This window comes from Heloderma suspectum, chromosome 5 (genome assembly GCF_057233095.1).
Source record: "Heloderma suspectum isolate Gila_16-S chromosome 5, 16-S_ref, whole genome shotgun sequence".
In the NCBI taxonomy this organism is placed as follows: Eukaryota; Metazoa; Chordata; class Lepidosauria; order Squamata; family Helodermatidae; genus Heloderma; species Heloderma suspectum.
Window position 1 is genome coordinate 161,858,097 of NC_139462.1, and position 18,149 is coordinate 161,876,245.

Genomic DNA, 18,149 nt, shown 5'->3' on the forward strand with positions numbered 1-18,149 from the left:
AAAAATTATTCTACTTTATACCACCTTAGTGTGGGATTATTGTGATTTTAATGGGTGCCCTTCATTTGTATCCACATACACACCATCTCTGATTAGCGTTTGCCCCATCTATAAAGCACAACTAGCTGTTTCTTTTCTTTCATACTTTGCAGCTGCACAATTTCAGGTTAATCACGCTGCAACTAACTGATCTTGCCCTGGTGACAGCAAGGCTGCATTTTAATTTAATTTTAATTTCCTTTTATATAGGCTTCCAGCAGTGCTTCTGTCTTGATTGCAGATTATTCAGAAAGTGCTCACTTAGTCGCTTGTTGGTCTGGGCAGCTCTGATCATATTACACCCTGTGTTCCTTCCGTCAGTTACTTCTGGAGCAAGGGGTTGAATGTAGTAAGATATCAGTTTGGGCATTTAGGACTCCAAACAGGACAGCCTGTGTTCAAGGCCTCTTCCTGGAATCTTGACCTGATGACACAGACACACTCAGACGCCACCTGCTATTTGGGAATCCCAGTGTCGCGCCTGAACCAGCAGGTGATGATCCGGACTTTGCTGGAGAGTTCTCCCCACCCCCAAGTATGTAATTTACCCTCTTTAAATCTGCATCTCTTTTCCTACTTCTTATCTTTAAATAGTAGCTCTTCCTTTCCAGATACCTTTAGAAGATCTACAATGAATGAATGATCCTGTGTGTGTGTGTGTGTGTGTATTCCATTTTCCCCTTTAAAGGTTAATTATTTTAATCTTAATGATGCCTAATCATAGTCCATTGCAGAGGTAGGCAACCCGGTGCCCTCCAGATGTTTTGCACTACAACTCCCATAACCCCAACCAATTTGGCCACACTGGCTGCTGCTGATGAGAGTCGTCGTTGAAAACATCTGGAAGGCACCAGGTTGCCTACCCCTGCTCTATTGTATTGATTTAAATATCCTGGGAGTGGGGAGCAGAAGGAAAGCCACTCTGGGAGGATCTAAGGCCACTGAGAGGCGGCACCCCTGCTTCCCAGGAATAACATCAAGACAAGGCAAAGACCCATCTGGCCTGTCCATCAGCCAGGGAAGAAGCAGCTGCTTCCCAGCTTCCCTACCAGAGAGAATACTCTGCTAGAGATGCACGAACTGTGCAAAATCTGCTCCATCCATGTTTCGCGGATTGTCATGCGCCTTTTGTCTGATTGTCATCGTCCGCCCACATCGTCCCTGTCCACATCCTCCCCATCATGCATAATTTTGTAGACCTCTATCATGTCTCTCTTACCCTCCTTTTTTCCAAGCTAAACAATCCCAGCTGTTGTAACCTTCCCTCTTAGAGGAGATGCTCCGGCCTCTTGATCGTTTTAGTTGCCCTTTTCTGCCCACACCCCCTTCCCCTGGCCACACCCCTTTCTCCCAACCATTTGGTGGTTTCTCAGCTTTTGCATAGTTTTTTCCCATTCTAAAAAGTTGAGATGCCTCTCCTAAGGCTTCATTACTGGCAGTAAGTTCTTTAAACTGAAATATGCTGGTATTTTTGGTTTTTCCCCTCCCGCCCTTGCCTTTGGCCCCACCCACCATTGGAATCCCCCCGCCCCCGCGAGCTTCTTTAAAATGGAATTTGGCCCTCAGGGTTTTGCACCCCTTTTCTACAGGGATCTATTTATATTCAGAAGGGGTTTCTAAGCAAATGGATGGAATATTCCTTCCCATATTTGATATTCAGTATGATATCAATTGGCTTCGAATCCCTAAATGTCTTCCCTCGTTTATAGGAACCAGATTTCTTGAAAGCTGTACACACAGTAAATTAGTCATATGAAGAGGTGATCCCCAAGACATCCAGGCAATTGGTGCCCCCAGATATTGGTTTACATATAAGTGGATAAGTATTTGAATGTTCAATTTTCACATAAAAACGGTGTAAAGTGGTCCTAAAGGTACATAGATGATTTCACAATCAGTATCATAGTAAAAAAAAAAAAAAATCTGGTCATTTAAATGATTAACACGTGGCATCCTTTAGTCTGAACTCCATGAGAATTACAGGACATTGTCCCAGTTTATATTGCACATGGTTTTTATATCACATTTACAATTGTCTATGAGACAAGACAAGATTCCATTCAGTGGATTTTGGACGTTCTTTGTGGGCTGCTTTCCTCTTTGGTTCTAACACTAGATTTCCCCTGCTAAATGACAGCAGCCCTTTTAGAAGACAGATTAATTATTTTTACACAGTTGTTGACAAAGGTGAGAAGATGGAATCATGTTAGCAGTTTAGAAGTATGGAATTGGACTGAGACGAATTCTTATAAGAATGAGCACATCATAAATAAAACGAGAACGTTGCTCTCACATCTACACTTTTCTTGGCTTATTTACCATAACAGAACAACCTTATATCTGTAATTGAGCCAATTACTATTATTTAAAATCGATCAATTTTCTATTCTGTAGCACAGGCTTAAACATTTATTTCTGAGTCCAGAGGCTCCTGGCATGCATGCAACATGAGCATAAATCTTCTGAACATGCAAGGAAATTTCCCAGACCACTGCAATATCATAGACAACTCTGCATATACACCTCCGCTAGGGGTGTGCACAGTCTACAATATTTGTTTTCTGTTCAGTTGGCATCAAAGTCACAGAAAGTACAGTAGGACAGGGGTGGAAGCAATAGGACTTGAACATCCAGCGTTTTCCAAGCAAGCACCCAATGCTTCACCCTCTGAGGTCCCACAGAATCAACCATACCTCATTTAACATTCCTGTTCCTGGTAGAGAGAACTAGCAAATAACACTGAATGCTGGATCAGTCTTACAATATTTATTTTATTTATTTGTTTGTTTTATAATATTTATATACCACTCCAGATCAAAGATTTTGGAGCAGTGAACAACAAGATAAAATAATAAAACCCCATAATTAAAACAAAACGTTTTTTAAAAAACAGATTCTGAACTTAATAAGCCGCAGCTGGTCATGCAAGGAAGGCCTCTCAAAATAACAATGTCTTCAGGAGGCGCTGAAAGCAACACAACGCTGGCGCCTGCCTGACCGGGGGTCATTATGCTGAAGGCTCTCTTCCTGGTGGACTCCAGCTGGGCCATAGGTCTATGTGGAACCACCAGGAGCAAGCCCTCCAATGACCGCAGTGACTGGGCAGGTTGGTAAAGAAGAAGGCACTCTCTCACATATCCTGGTCTCAAGCTGTGTAGGACTTTGTACACCAGTACTAAAACCTTAAACCTGGCTTGGTAGCGAATAGGCAGCTAATGCAGTTTCCTCAGCAAAGGAGTTGCATGCTGAAAAGGGGCAGCTCCCAACCACAGCCGAGCTGCTGTATTCTGCACTAGCTCCAGCTTCCAGACCAGCCTTAAGGGCAGCCCCACATGGAGCGCATTGTGGTAATCCAGTCTTGAGGTTACTAGCACCTGTACCACTGTGGCCAAGCTATCTCTGTCCAGGAGAGGCCGTAGCTGGCGAACCAGCCGAAGCTGGTAAAAGGCAGTCTGAGCCACCATGGCCATTTGGGCTTCCAGTGACAATGATGGATCTAGGAGTACCCCCAGACTATGGACCTGATCTTTCAGAGGGGGTGCAACCCCATCCAGAACAGGCAATGCACCTATCTCCCAGACTCGGGAACCACTCACCCACAGGGCTTTATCTATATTACTTTAACATAATATATTACTTTAACATCTCTCCCCCAAAGAACAGGTATCCAAGAGCCCTGGCAAAACCATTCACTGTGACCAGAAGCTAGAGATGACAGCCCCAAAACCACACCCCTTCTCCCTCCCTGCTCTCCTTCTTCTCCCCGCTCTCCTTCTTCTCTCCACTCTCTTCCTTCTCTCCTTCTCTCCTTCTTCTCCCCACTCTCCTTCTTCTCCCTCCCCACTCTCCTTCTTCTCTCCTTCTTCTCCCCGCTCTCCTTCTTCTCCCTCCCCGCTCTCCTTCTTCTCTCCTTCTTCTCCCTGCTCTCCTTCTTCTCCCTCCCCACTCTCCCCATTCTGGTGTTTTCCTTATATGGAGACTGTGAGGAGAAATGTATTATTCTTTTGAGAAACATTGTCTGTGTCTCTGTGTCCTTCCAAATCTTCAGGAGTGTTCGGTCTTGGATTTGGTCTGCTTCAGAGGAGTCCTGCTTCAATTTGGACATCTCCCAAATCTGTTCAAATCAGCCCAATTCGATTCACGTTCCAGCCTAATCTGAAGCGCACTCCTCATTTCCACTATATGTGCAGAGCTGTGCTTACTTCAGTGAACACTGAGTTTCATCTCTATGCGTGAGAGGCCCTGCAGAACTTTCATCTAGGTTCTCAATTTAGTCTGTTAATATTTATTTGATTTGGATGTGTTGTTTATTTGAAATAACTAGCAGCACCTGGTTCAGGAGTCACAGGCCTCAAATCTGAGAAAGGGAATCATTCCAATGTCCTTGGGATCAAAGTTAATCATGACTAATTTGTCCCTTTGATTTCAAATCTCATTGACATAGCCAAGACTAACCTTCTCTAGTTTGGCCATCAACTACTTACAGGAATTAAAAACACCACTACATTTGTAAAAATGAAGAAAACCAATGTGAAAAACTCAACCAGCGTATGTGTAAAGGTATATAAAAGAGAAGTAATCTGTGCTAATTTTGAGTGCTCTTAAGATATTTTCACACACATCAGCTTCTGTAGCACCCCAGAGCTGAGATTCCTTTAATCAAAACAACAGAGGTTTCCCCCTGTTACCTTTACCTGCAGGAACAGGTAACAGTTCTTGTCAGCCACCCAGCATACCACAAACACATGAGGCTGATCCTCTAACTTGAATTTTTGAAGTGATTGTTGGACTGTGTACTGGATAAACAATTTAAGCATCCTGGCTTGCCACCTACAGATCATCTGTCTTCAGTTACTTACTAAAAATGTGAAAGTGATTTATGTTTTTCATATGACTCCATAAATTTGATGTAGGACTTACAATATAAAATTGGCATTATTATGATTATGTTTAAATTCTTCATTATAGATGGTTGGCATGTCAGGGAAGACATCATGAGATAGCTGGCAGCTGAGTAAATCTTTGCTTTGATTTTATTAGAGAGCATAAAATAGAACAAATTCCCTTCCTATTTATTTACATTTACAGAGTCTTCCTGGCCAGTGTTTACTGGAACAACAGATCCCAAGATGTTACTGGTTCTGCAGTGATCAGTTGTCAATTGAATAAAATCTCATATCTCAAGGTACGAGATGAACTCCACTGAAGAGGTGAAGTCAATTGTGTGATGTGTTTCTCTCAGCTCAGTATTTCCATCAGCCTGCATTTGGGGGAAATCAGGAGATGGATAATTGCTTTCTTGGTGCCAGGACCATTACAAAAGGGCAGGCTTAACTAATCCCTACAGGATCCTCCCCCAACCTGGTGCCCTCCAGATGTTTTGGACTACAATTACAAGCATTCCTGATTATTGGCTGGGGCTGATGGGAATTGAAGTCCAAAACATCTGGGGGGCATCAGGTTGGGGGAAGGTTGCCCTACAGCAAGGGCATGAAATCTCAGGCTGGGGGGGGGGGGGCTGCTCAAATCTGGCCTCCCTGGGGTCCCAATCAGTGGAAGCTGGTGTCTCCAATATCAGTGGGGTGATGAATCCGCTCCACCGACATCAGAGACACCAGCCTCCACTGGTCCCAATCCAGCCCTCCAGGGTTCCACAGATGGCCATGCTCCCTTCCCTTGGCCCCACCCCCTTTTTCTCAACCACCAATTGTTTGGTGGTTTCCCAACTTTTGTGCAGTTTTCCACCATTCTAAAGGGTTGAGATGCCTCTCCTAAGCCTTAGCTACTGGCAGGAAGAGCTGTAAGCTAAAATATTCTGGTACTTTTGGCCCCTCCTCTTTTGTGTTTGGTCCCACCTGCCACTGGAATGCAGTTCCTGAGAGATGCTCCGAAATGGAATTTGGCTGAAAGAGGTTCAACACTGCTGCTTTACTGGATCAACCTCCTAACCTCAGGTCCAAGGATACTATGTGGGTCTTGTGCTCTGGTTCAGTCATTATCCCATGACGTAGAATACTACACAAGCAAAGCAGCCACCAATCTATACACCAGTTTATGTTTCCATATACAACCAGGCTCTTCTCAGTTATGCACTTTCAGCCTACATTTCTCCATGTGTCTATATAATACAGCCCTGCTTCTTTTACATCACTTTTCTTGGCTCTGATAGGCATACACCATCTGTGCCTCCCTTGTAATATTCATAAATAGCCATCAGGCAGGATCTATGGTTTTTCTACCTATGTTAACTTTCTCTCTAGCCTTCTGTTAAACATTTCCCTCACTGTTTTCTATTAGGTACTTTTGTGTTTATTTTTACTCTAAACTAGAGTCTAAAGAAATACTCCCTAGTGTGATGCCAAGACTAAAAAGTGAGCTTATGCACAGATCCTATGGTCTCTGTGGAGTTTTTACAATGATATATTGATGTACTACTCATTATAGTAGCCTTCCCCAACTTGGCATCCTCCAGATGTGTTGGACTGCAATTCCCAGCCAATGGCTGTGCTGGCTGGGAATTATGGGAGTTGCAGTCCAGCATATTTGGAGACCGCCAAGTTGGGGAAGGCTGCATTATAGAATATAGGTGATCAGAATATGGCTTTCACGGATCCAAATCTAAATATCGTTTTCCCTTTGCAGGAGGGGAGAATGTTGCTAGGGAGCTGCGTCATATGACTGCTCTCTAACGAACAATGGACCAATGGTATGGCTGCCATGGAACTGACACTACCTCTTAGGTCATTACGCTGCAGATTAGGATGTGTGGTGGGAGCTCAGAAAAGCCTTCAGAAAATAATCACAGAGAGGGCTGGAAGATCATGAAGTCTTTCTTGTTGCTTATTATGATGTTATGTTACTCTAGAGCTTGTTATGATTTAATGATGTATCATAATCTGCTAGCAAGCTGTGCCTCCGTCAGTCCTGATCTCCTGGGTTGGGATGTGGGTAATATACGGCATTTTCATAATGGGGTGGCAGCCCAGAGTAAATAGTTCGGTCTAGGGACTGTGTGTTGTGCACATCTCAGCCTTTCACACATATCCTAATCCTGACTGCAACCTCTTGAGAGCTGTATTTCCAATTTAGATTAGTTTAATTTTCCATAACTAAATCTACTGTCATTTAATTCAGAGTCATGCAATTCACCTTGATTTTATTTACTCTGACTTCATGAAAATGAAAGAAATCAGCTTAGGGGGAAAAGTCAGCCCTACAATTCTTGCATCCTACTGCATGTGCTACATTATGTAGCCAATTTTGTTGTTCAGTCGTTCAGTCGTGTCCGACTCTTCGTGACCCCATGGACCATAGCACGCCAGGCCTTCCTGTCCTGCGCTCTCTCCCGGAGCGTGCTCAAGTCCATATTCATTGCATCAGTGATGCTATCTAGCCATCTCATCCTCTGCCTTCCCCTTCTCCTTTTGCCTTCAGTCTTTCCCAGCATCAGGGTCTTTTCCAGAGAGTTTTCTCTTTGCATTAGGTGGCCAAAATATTTGAGCTTCAGTTTCAGCATCTGTCCTTCCAATGAGCACTCAGGGTTGATTTCCTTTAAGATTGACTGATTTGACCTCCTTGCAGCCCAGGGGACTCGTAAGAGTCTTCTCCAGCACCACAGTTTGAAAGCATCGATTCTTCGGTGCTCAGCCTTCCTTATAGTCCAGCTCTCACAGCCATACATTACTACTGGGAAAACCATAGCTTTGATTAGATGGACCTTTGTCGGCAAGGTGATGTCTCTGCTTCTTACTATGCTGTCTAGGTTTACCATAGCTTTCCTCCCCAGGAGCAAGCGTCTTTGAATTTCATGGCTACAGTCACCATCTGCGGTGATCTTGGAGCCCAAGAAAATAAAATCTGTCACTGCTTCCATTTCTTCCCCTTCCATATGCCAGGAAGGGATGGAGCCAGATGCCATGATCTTAGTTTTTTTAATGTTGAGTTTCAAACCAGCTTTTGCACTCTCCTCTTTCACCCTCAACAAGAGGCTCTTTAGATCCTCTTCACTTTCTGCCATTAGGGTGGTACCATCTGCATATCTGAGGTTGTTGATAATTCTCCCAGCAATCTTAAATCTGACCTGTGATTCATCCAACCCGGCGTTTCTCATGATGTACTCTGCATATAAATTAAATAAGCAGGGTGACAATATACAGCCTTGTCGTACTCCTTTCACAATTTTGAACCAATCAGTTGTTCCATGTCTGGTTCTTACTGTTGCTTCTTGATCCTCATACAGGTTTCTCAGGAGACAGGTAAGGTGGTCTGGTACCCCCATCTCTTTCAGAATTTGCCAGAGTTTGTTGTGATCCACACAATCAAAGGCTTTAGCGTAGTCAATGTAGCAGAAATAGACATTTTTCTGTAATTCTCTTCCTTTCTCCATGATCCAGCGAAAGTTGGCGATTTGATCTCTAGTTCCTCTGCCTCTTCGAAACCCAGCTTGTACTTCCGGTAGTTCTCGGTTCGCATACTGCTGAAGCCTAGCTTGTAGGATTTTGAGCATCACCTTGCTGGCATGTGAAATGAGCGTAATTGTACGGTAGTTTGAACACTCTTTGGCGTTGCCCTTCTTTGGAATTGGAATGTAAACTGACCTTTTCCAGTCTTGTGGCCACTGTTGAGTGTTCCAAATTTGTTGGCATATTGAGTGCAGCACTTTAACAGCATCATCTGTTAGGATTTTAAATAGCTCAGCTGGAATACTGTCATCTCCGCTAGCTTTGTTGTTAGTAATGCTTCCTAAGGCCCACTTGACTTCACTTTCTAGGATGTCCGGCTCAAGTTCAGTGACCGCGCTCTCATGGCTATCAGGGACATTAAGATCTGTCCTGTAAAGTTCTTCTGTGTATTCTTTCCACCTCTTCTTCATCTCATCTGCTTCTGTTAGGTCCCTGCCTTCTTTGTCCTTTATCATGCCCGTCTTTGCACAAAACGTTCCCTTGAGATCTCCGATTTTCTTGAAGAGATCTCTAGTCTTTCCCATTCTCGATTTCTTTGCATTGTTCATTTAAGAAGGCCTTCTTGTCTCTCCTTGCTATTCTCTGGAACTCTGCATTCAGTTGGAAATATCTTCCCCTTTCTCCCTTGCTTTTCGCTTCCCTTCTTTCCTCAGCTACTTGTAAAGCCTCATCAGACAGCCACTTTGCTTTCTTGCATTTCTTTTTCTTTGGGATGGATTGAGTTGCTGCCTCCTGAACAATGTTACGGACCTCTGTCCATAGTTTCTCAGGCACTGTGTCTATCAGGTCTAATCCCTTAAATCTATTCCTCACCTCCACTGTATATTCATAAGGGATATGATTTAGGTCATACCTGAATGGTTTAGTGGTTTTCCCGACGTTCTTCAATTTAAGCTGAAATTTTGCAAGAAGCAGCTCATGATCTGAGCCACAGTCAGCTCCAGGTCTTGTTTTTACTGACTGTATAGAGCTTCTCTATCGTTGGCTGCAAAGGACATAATCAATCTGATTTCGATATTGACCATCTGGTGATTTCCATGTGTAGAGTCGCCTCTTGTGCTGTTGGAAAAGAGTGTCTGCTATGATCAGCGTGTTCTCTTGGCAAAACTCTATTAGCCTTTGTCCTGCTTCATTTTGTACACCAAGGCCATGCTTGCCTGTTATCCCAGTGATTTCTTGACTTCCTACTTTAGCATTCCAATCCCCTATGATGAAGAGGACATCTTTTTTTGGTGTTAGTTCTAGAAGGTGTTGTAGGTCTTCTTAGAACCAATCAACCTCAGCTTCTTCGGCCTCAGTGGTTGGGGCATAGACTTGAATTACTGTGATGTTGAATGATTTGCCTTGGATTCGTACTGAGATCATTCTATCGTTTTTGAGATTGTACCCCAGTACTGCTTTTCCCACCCTTTTGTTGACTATGAGTGCTACTCCATTTTTTTCTAAGGGATTCTTGCCCACAATAGTAGATACGATGTTCACCTGAATTAAATTTGCCCATGCTTGTCCATTTTAGTTCACTGATTCCCAAGATGTCGATGTTCAATCTTGCCATCTCATGTTTGACCACCTCCAGCTTACCTTGATTCATTGATCTGACATTCCAGGTTCCTAAACAATATTGTTCTTTACAGCATCGGATTTTCTTTTCACCACCAGACACATCCACAGCTGAGTGTCCTTTCAGCTTTGGCCCAGCCGCTTCACTCTTTCTGGCGCTACTTGGAAATACCCTCTGCTCTTTCTCAGTAGTATATTGGACACCTTCCGTCCTGAGGGGCTCATCTTCCAGCGTCATATCTTTTAGCTTTGTGATACGTTCCATGAGGTTTTCTTGGCAAGAATACTGGAGTGGGTTGCCATTTCCTTCTCCAGTGGGCCACATTTTGTCAAAACTCTCTGCCATGACCTGTCCGTCTTGGGTGGCCCTGCACGGCATAGCTTAATGGCTTCACTGAGTTACGCAAGCCCCTTCGCTACAACAAGGCAGTGATCCATGAAGGGGTATGTAGCCAATACTGGTTGCCTAAAGTAAGACAGTTGGAGTTTCAAATATATGAAGCCAAAAATCTTACCTTATGTTGTTCTGGTATGTACAGCGCAATTCTTGCTGTTTGCTTAAATATCATTTAACAAAATGTGTAGATTTTGCAAAGGAAATCCAGATCTGAATTCTGTACCAACTGAACCTCTAAACTCTGATGAACCCCTAAAAATCTGTGCACCTAACCCTAATAACAAATTCCTCTGGAGTGTAGCAAGAGCTAGTGGGAATGGGAGAATCCAGTATAATCATTTCAATAATACATCCATGCAATTTTGTTGTTGTCTGGTCTAGGATTACCAACTCTTCAGAGTAAGAGATCTTGGACAGAAATGGTATATGAACACTTACCTAGGGGTGGAATGTAAAATCACCATTAGATATTAACATGAAAACATACCCATAAGACACAGCATTCTTGTAGCCCAGGGGTGGGTAACCTGTGGCCCTCAAGATGTTGTAAGATTCCAACTCCCATCAGCCCCAGCCAGCATGGCCAGTGGTCAAGGATTATGGGAGTTGTAGCTTAACGGCATCTGGAAGGCCACAGGTCCCCCACCCCTGGTGTACCCCCTTGTTCTCCCACAGTATCCTCTTACGAAAAGCAAAGTAACTTTCAAACTGATCTCTGACCTGTAGGCTCCAACAGTTGGTAAATGAATTCATTGTTCCTGCTCCCTACAGGCTTCTTCACATACTTGGTCAAATATAATAAATGTGAATGGCATAGCATCAGTGATGTTTATGGTTAAAAATGGCACTATTCATAGGGCCAATTAATACATTCGTAAAGAGTTCCATGCAAAGCCAAATGTTCCTAGGCACATTGCCACATGGAGAAAGTAACACAGCCAAGTGGAGAAAATAACATTTGATCAGTGTCTATGGCTCCATCCCTGACTATTTCTGAATGGGCCTTAAAGACCTAAATGGGCCTTAAATTAATTTGAAATGGAACATCCGGGCTGGAATATCCAGAACCTAAATGTTCCAGTACAGATGGTCCATTTCAAATTAATGGATGCTGCTCTATAAAACTGAAATTTTAATTGTTGTTGTTATTTTAAATGCTTTATGTGGCTATTTTAGTTAATTCTGTTTCATTTTTTTTGTCTTTCTTAGCACTTTATCTTATAAACCATATTGAGGAGGCTATGCCTCAAAACGTGGTGGTTTCCCCATGGTTCTGGCCTATTTGGCAGAACATTCCCAGAAGGTAGTTCTGGTGGACCTGGCCACAGTGATCCATGCTTTAATTACCTGTCATTTAGACTACTGTAATGCACTGTATGTGGGGCTACCCTTGAAAAGTATTCAGAAACTACAGCTAGTGCAAAATGTGGTGGCTGGATGGTTGTATGCATTATAGACCATATAGCACAGGTCACAAACCAGCTACACTGGCTTCCGATTTGCTTCTGAGCCCAATTCAAGGTGCTTATTTTGACCTAAAAAGCCTAAACAGCTTGGGGCCAGGATATCTGAAAGACCACCTCCTCCCATATCAGCCTCCCATATAAGCTTGCCCTTAACTGGCGATCTTCATCAGAGGCCCTGTTGTTTGTCCCACTACCAAAAGAGGCTAGGTTGGTGGGTACACAAGACAGGGCCTTTTCTGCAGCAGCACCCAAACTTTAGAAGTTCCTCCCCAAGGGCTCCATCCTTACCAAGTTTGCGGCAGGCAGCAAAAACTGCAGTGTTTTGTAGGGCCTTTGATGGATTTTCATGTTGTTCTCTGGGCAGTTTTCATTTCTCCTTCAGTTCTGCTGTTGTGATGTTATTGTATTCTTGTATTGTTTTTAATTGTGCATTGCTTTGAGGGCCCTACTGGGTAGAAAAGCCGTTTGTAAATAGTATAAATAAATAAATAAATAAATAAATAAATAAATAAATAAATATCTTAAGTGAACTACAGTTTTCCAGCATTGATTTCTGTTAGCATGATAGCGTTTAATTATGCCACCACGCTCTTTGTTACCAGAGCACTCCCCTTTTGTCCCACCATTTCCATCTTGTCTGTAGGTGCCAAACCGATGGGGACTGGCGATCCTAGACAAGGATGCTAGACAATCAGAACTGGCTGCTACCCTCTACTGACATTGAAAAGAGAGTGTCCTAGCCCCTGTATGCCCCAGGCTATGAAACTCTTGAACAAAGCAAGACAAACTTCCCCGTACCTTAATTTAGTCGGGACAACAACCTGCTGCTCATACCACGCGCTCTGTGTTCTTTTGTGACCTTCTACCTCAAGGCCAGCATCGAGGGTAGGCATGGTTGGGCTCCTGCTTAGAGCCTACATCCCAGCAAAGACCCACTGATGAGAGCCTCCTGGATTTGCTCCTCCTCGTCATCACTGCAACCTTCTTGTTCACCTGCCTCTCGCTCTGGCCCATACAATGGTGGTGATGGTGAGGAGGAGCAGGAGATGCCACTGCCTACTTGCTCACTGCCTGTCAAGCAAGCAATTGGTAGCAATGATGAGAAAGAGGATGAGGAGCAAGACAATGACAGACTCACCTTCTACCCATGGGTGGATGAAGGGGGCCCATTGGGGGTATCTTGCTGAAGCCCACTCAAAAACCTGCACTATTCTACCTACCACCTGAAACATCCATCAATTGTCAACCAACCCCTTTTCAGAAAGTAGCATCTCCACCCCTTTTGTTACCCTGGAATGCCTCTTTCAGCAGACATGCCTAGTTTAGGATTGACAAGGTTATACCTTTTTTTGGAACCCCTGGATGAGATGCATTTTCTGAGAGCAGCCCGCCAGGCAGACCCTCTGCCGAAGTCAGTCCTAGAAGCCCCTTGCTTAGTGCCCATTGTTGCACCTCCGCATCCTGTAATACTGTTATAAACTCTGCCGTGGCCTGAGGATGCCTACTCGCCCTGCCTTGTGGATTCACCTTGCCACCAAGGATCCTTCTCGGCCTCCCTATATCTGTGTCAAGGATAGGCAAAATCTCTCATCTTCACTTGCTCTCTTTTCCTCCACGCATGTGATCATTCAGCTTGCTTATCCCCTTCTTCCATTTCCTTCTCATCCTTGCTCTGGCTTCTTCTCGCTCTCTCCCTCTTCCTCTCTGCCTTGATGCAGCCATGCAGGCTTGGCTCGCTGCCACTTCCTCCCTCAATCTCCTACAGCTGTCAATTTCGTATGGATGCTTAGAGATACATGGCCTGCTTGTATTAACGTACATATTTGAAATGGAAACATTAAATCCTTCTTTTCTACGGTTTTTCTTTTCTTTTTATTAAGGGTGAATGTTTATGTCAATGTTTATTTTGTATGCGTATGTTTTATGATATGTTCTTCCTTTCCTTTCTTTTTCTCGCTTTTGTGGTTCCCCCCGCTTGGGGGGGGGTTGTTACTGTTGTATTTGCTCCCCGCCACACCACACCCAAAAAACCACATAATTCCACCCACATGGCTGGGTCTCTAGGTTACCTAGACCAATTTACAAATATCTGAATTGGCCCCTAAAATACTTAATTTCCACTACAACCACGGGGTGGGGGGAATCTACTCTGAAATTAAAAGTGTTAATAACAGTCTTGCTATAGGCAGCATCAGTAGTAAATTAAGCCCTCTCAGCTGTGATTACTTCCATGAGGTCTAGAAAATGTGTGAGGAACTCCATAGCATGAATTTTGGAAATAGGTTACTTTGCTCTAGGATTGGGAATGCGCCAACAGTGCTGCAAGTATAACTCGCATTCTTTTCACTGTATGTTGCATTCAGGGTGTGTGTGTGTGTGTGTGTGTGTGTGTAAAATCAATGAAGCCTATACATTTCTGCCAGAGAAATTAAAAGGAGGGGGAGCAAGTAACATGATCAGCACCCAACTTATTAACTGGCTCCATTTCAAAATACTCAGTGAGACTGCATTATCATCTCTTGTGCTGTGCCAAAGGCATGCCTCGTGTCCTTGAGAGTGAAATTGTCCCCACGTAGCTGAGTGAAGCATTACTTTGTTAATACACTGTGACACAAGAGAAATAATCAACCGAAACAACTGCCAACACTGGTTCACTGCAAATCATAACAGGATTATCCATTAAAAGAGACCCTTTCGGTATAGCATGTTTTTCATTAAACATTCTATTTCAGCACTGAAATCACAGCACCATACTGGTGTTTTGTGCTCAAGGCACTATTGGTATGCACAGGGTGCATCATTTGGGGATCATCGTCTATCATCCATTCTGTGTCTTCAAAAGACAAGACCATGCACTGGACAGCAGGGCCAGCCTGAGACATGTTGCTGCCTGAAGCCAAAATGGCACCCCTCCCATTCTCTGTACAGAAGATGACCAGACTGACAGTTGAACCTTACTTCAAAACATGCGATGAGGCATCTTCTTCCACTGCACCTAAGGGAAACAGCTTTGCTTAGGTGGCACAGGGCAGGTAATGTGGCTCATACTGCTCTGTCCTCCAACAGTTCACCACAGCTTCCTTTCCCTCAACATCTGCTGCTTGAGGCAGCCGCCTCACTCTGCCTAATGGTAGGGCCAACCCTGGTGAACCATGTACTCATCACAGTTGATTAGAGAAATATTTATTACTTCCGTTTAAAAAGGCAGTTAAAATACTTTTAATTCTATATTATACTCTAATGCTATATTATAGTAAAATAGCTGTAATAATGAACCCCATTTTCCATGATGCTTGGGGACCAGGTCCCCAAGAACTATTTGGTCTATTCCAAGATCAGACCTTCTGTCCTTTCAGTTAAAGTCTATGACAGGATTGGGCAATTCATGTAGAACTGGTGAGGCAGAGGGGTGCTTGTAGTTCATGCAAACCAGCCTTCCCCAACCTGGTGTCATCCAGATGTGTTGACTACCACTCCCATCATCCCCAGCCAGCACAGCCGATGATGATGCTGGCTGGGGATGATGGCTGCGATGCACTCCAACACATCTGGGGCAAGGCTGATGTAAAATTTATGTTAGTACAGTAGATACAGTCCTTTATTCAAAGCACTGTCAGAGGATGTGAAGGGGGAAGAAGCTGTTGTGGCTTCTCCTCCCACACCCGTGCGTGTGGCTGCCATTTCCATAATCCTCTGTGATGCAGCATGGGCTGGTGTGTTGTCCAAACCCGGCGTGCGGCACAGCAGAGGTGGCTTCATATCCACTTTGCAACCTCTAGTGCACATCATGGGTTAAAGGGTAGGTACAAAGCCACCCCCACCGTGACCCATGCTGGGTTCAGACCACAGACCAACCCACGCTGCATGCAAATGGTGGCCACAGGGGCAGAAGCCATGAGTCAAAGAATCTTTAAGAAGAGAGAGCAGAGAGGGGGCTTGAAACTTCCCACCAACATTTAGTACCTGCAAAGCAGGCTGAGCAGTAGCTGGGTCACCTAGCTACAGTCTTCCCCATTATGATGAGATATATTGTATTTCTATTTAAATTACAGCGATGATTTCCACATTTGCATCTCTACATGTAAATTAGAACATGCAAATCAGTGTCCTCTTTTGAGGTGACATGTTTCCTCTTCTTCGGTGATGCATAAGTGGCCACCCTATTCAGACCCACCACCACCTCACAGGTGCGTAATGGTATTCTGGGATTGATTAGGGATGGACGGAGTGATTAGGGATGGTCCATTCATGCCTTTAAATTTGCATAGAAGGCAGCTTTACAGCCACTATTTCCATAAAAGGCCTTTTACGCAGAATAATGAGCTGCCATTTTTATGCAAAATGGCAGCTTGCAAAGGGACTGGGCAGCCGCATGGTTGCTGCTGGGCCATCCAGTGGCGAGCAGGGATGGCTGGCCGGCCAGCGGGGTCTGTGGGCCCCAGTCCAGCAGGCCGAGTGGGCTGGAGTCCATTGAACTCCACCCCCGTGTCGGACGCTGGCAACATCCCTAGGAGTGATCTACTCTGACTGGAAGACAAGGAGCATCATCTGGGGCCCTCAGTCTGTCAGGAACCCTGAACAGGAATACTGCAAGCAACAACTCGAAGAAACAGTTTCTCAGTATCTAGCCTTCTGGCTTTTTTTGTTTTGTCTTTAGCTTGGAGAGGCACGTTTGCATTTGGTTTTGGAATAGGGTTGCCCAAGAAGCCTGTTCAGGAATCCCTGAAGTTTTGTTCTTTGATTTCCATCGCTCTTCTTCAGACAAAAGTGCTATTTATCCTGGGTATTCATTCATTCATTACATTACATTTCTATACTGCCCAACAGCCAAAGCTCTCTGGGCAGTTTACAAAGATTAAAAACCTGAAAAATGCAATATTGTATGAAATATTTAAAAATTAACATCACACACACACCATTTTAACAATCAAGAATAAGAAATCCCAGGACCCAATTAAAAACTTTATAGGGCTCTTTACATTTTGCTACCTGAGGCAAAGGACACGATGGCTTCCTCCACTTCCACATACAGACTGGCAGCTGAATCTTCCTTCAGCACTGGCCATGAAGGCAGCAGGCAAGCTTAGGGGGTGCAGAGCCTGCTGTGTGGCACATTCAGCTCTGTCCTCCCAATGCCTCACCACTCCTCAATATCTGCCACCTGAGGAGCTGCCCCACTCTGCCTAATGGTAGAGCCATGTCACAAATAGATCGTCCTCCCCCTTCGCAATCAACACCACAGAGAATCAAAGCTTCAGGCTATTACAACTTTATTTTGCTAACGACTAGCCTTTCTACAAATGCAGATTCAAGGAAGCTCTCAGACTGTCCCATGCTCTGGACAACTAATCTCCAGGCTGGGGGATGTTGACCTGGTGTTGAATGGGGTACGGCTACCCTTGAAAGACCAGGTCCGCAGCCTGGGGGTCATTTTGGACTCCCAGCTGTCCATGGAGGCTCAGGTGTCAGCTGTGAGCCGGACAGCGCTGTATCAACTCCATCTGATACGGCGGCTGCGCCCCTTCCTTCCCGACCATCTGCTCCCATCAGTAGTACATGCCCTGGTCTCCTCTCGTTTAGACTACTGTAATGCGCTCTATGTGGGGTTACCCTTGAAGACGGTTCGGAAGCTGCAGCTGGTAAAGAACGCAGCGGCTCGCCTGATTAAAGGCAGCCGCCGGCGAGATCACATCACTCCAGTGCTGAAGGAGTTGTACTGGTTACCAGTTGTTTTCCGGGCCAAATTCAAGGTGTTGGTTTTGACCTTTAAAACCCTATATGGTTCCGGCCCAGCCTATCTTAAGGAGCGCCTCCAGCAACACCAGACAGGCCGCTTAACAAGATTAGCCTCAGATGGCCTTCTCTCTGTCCCATCAGCCAGGACAGCTAGACTGGTGGGGACAAGGGAGAGGGCCTTCTCTGTGGTGGCCCCCACTCTGTGGAACTCCCCCCCTAGGGAACTCCGTCATGCCCCCTCTTTAATGAGCTTCCATCATGCATTAAAAACGTGGTTGTTCAGGCAGGCATTTGGGGTGGGTTAGGGTATTTAAAAAAAAAATTATGGTAAAATTTTATTGTTTTAAATTGTTTTATGGTGGGTTGTACATCGCCCAGAGTGGCTGGGTGACCAGTCAGATGGGCGATTAATAAATTTAATAAATAAATAAATAATCTGCAATCTCCAAATGGAGAAGACGAACCGGAGGGTAATGAAGTTGCCAACTG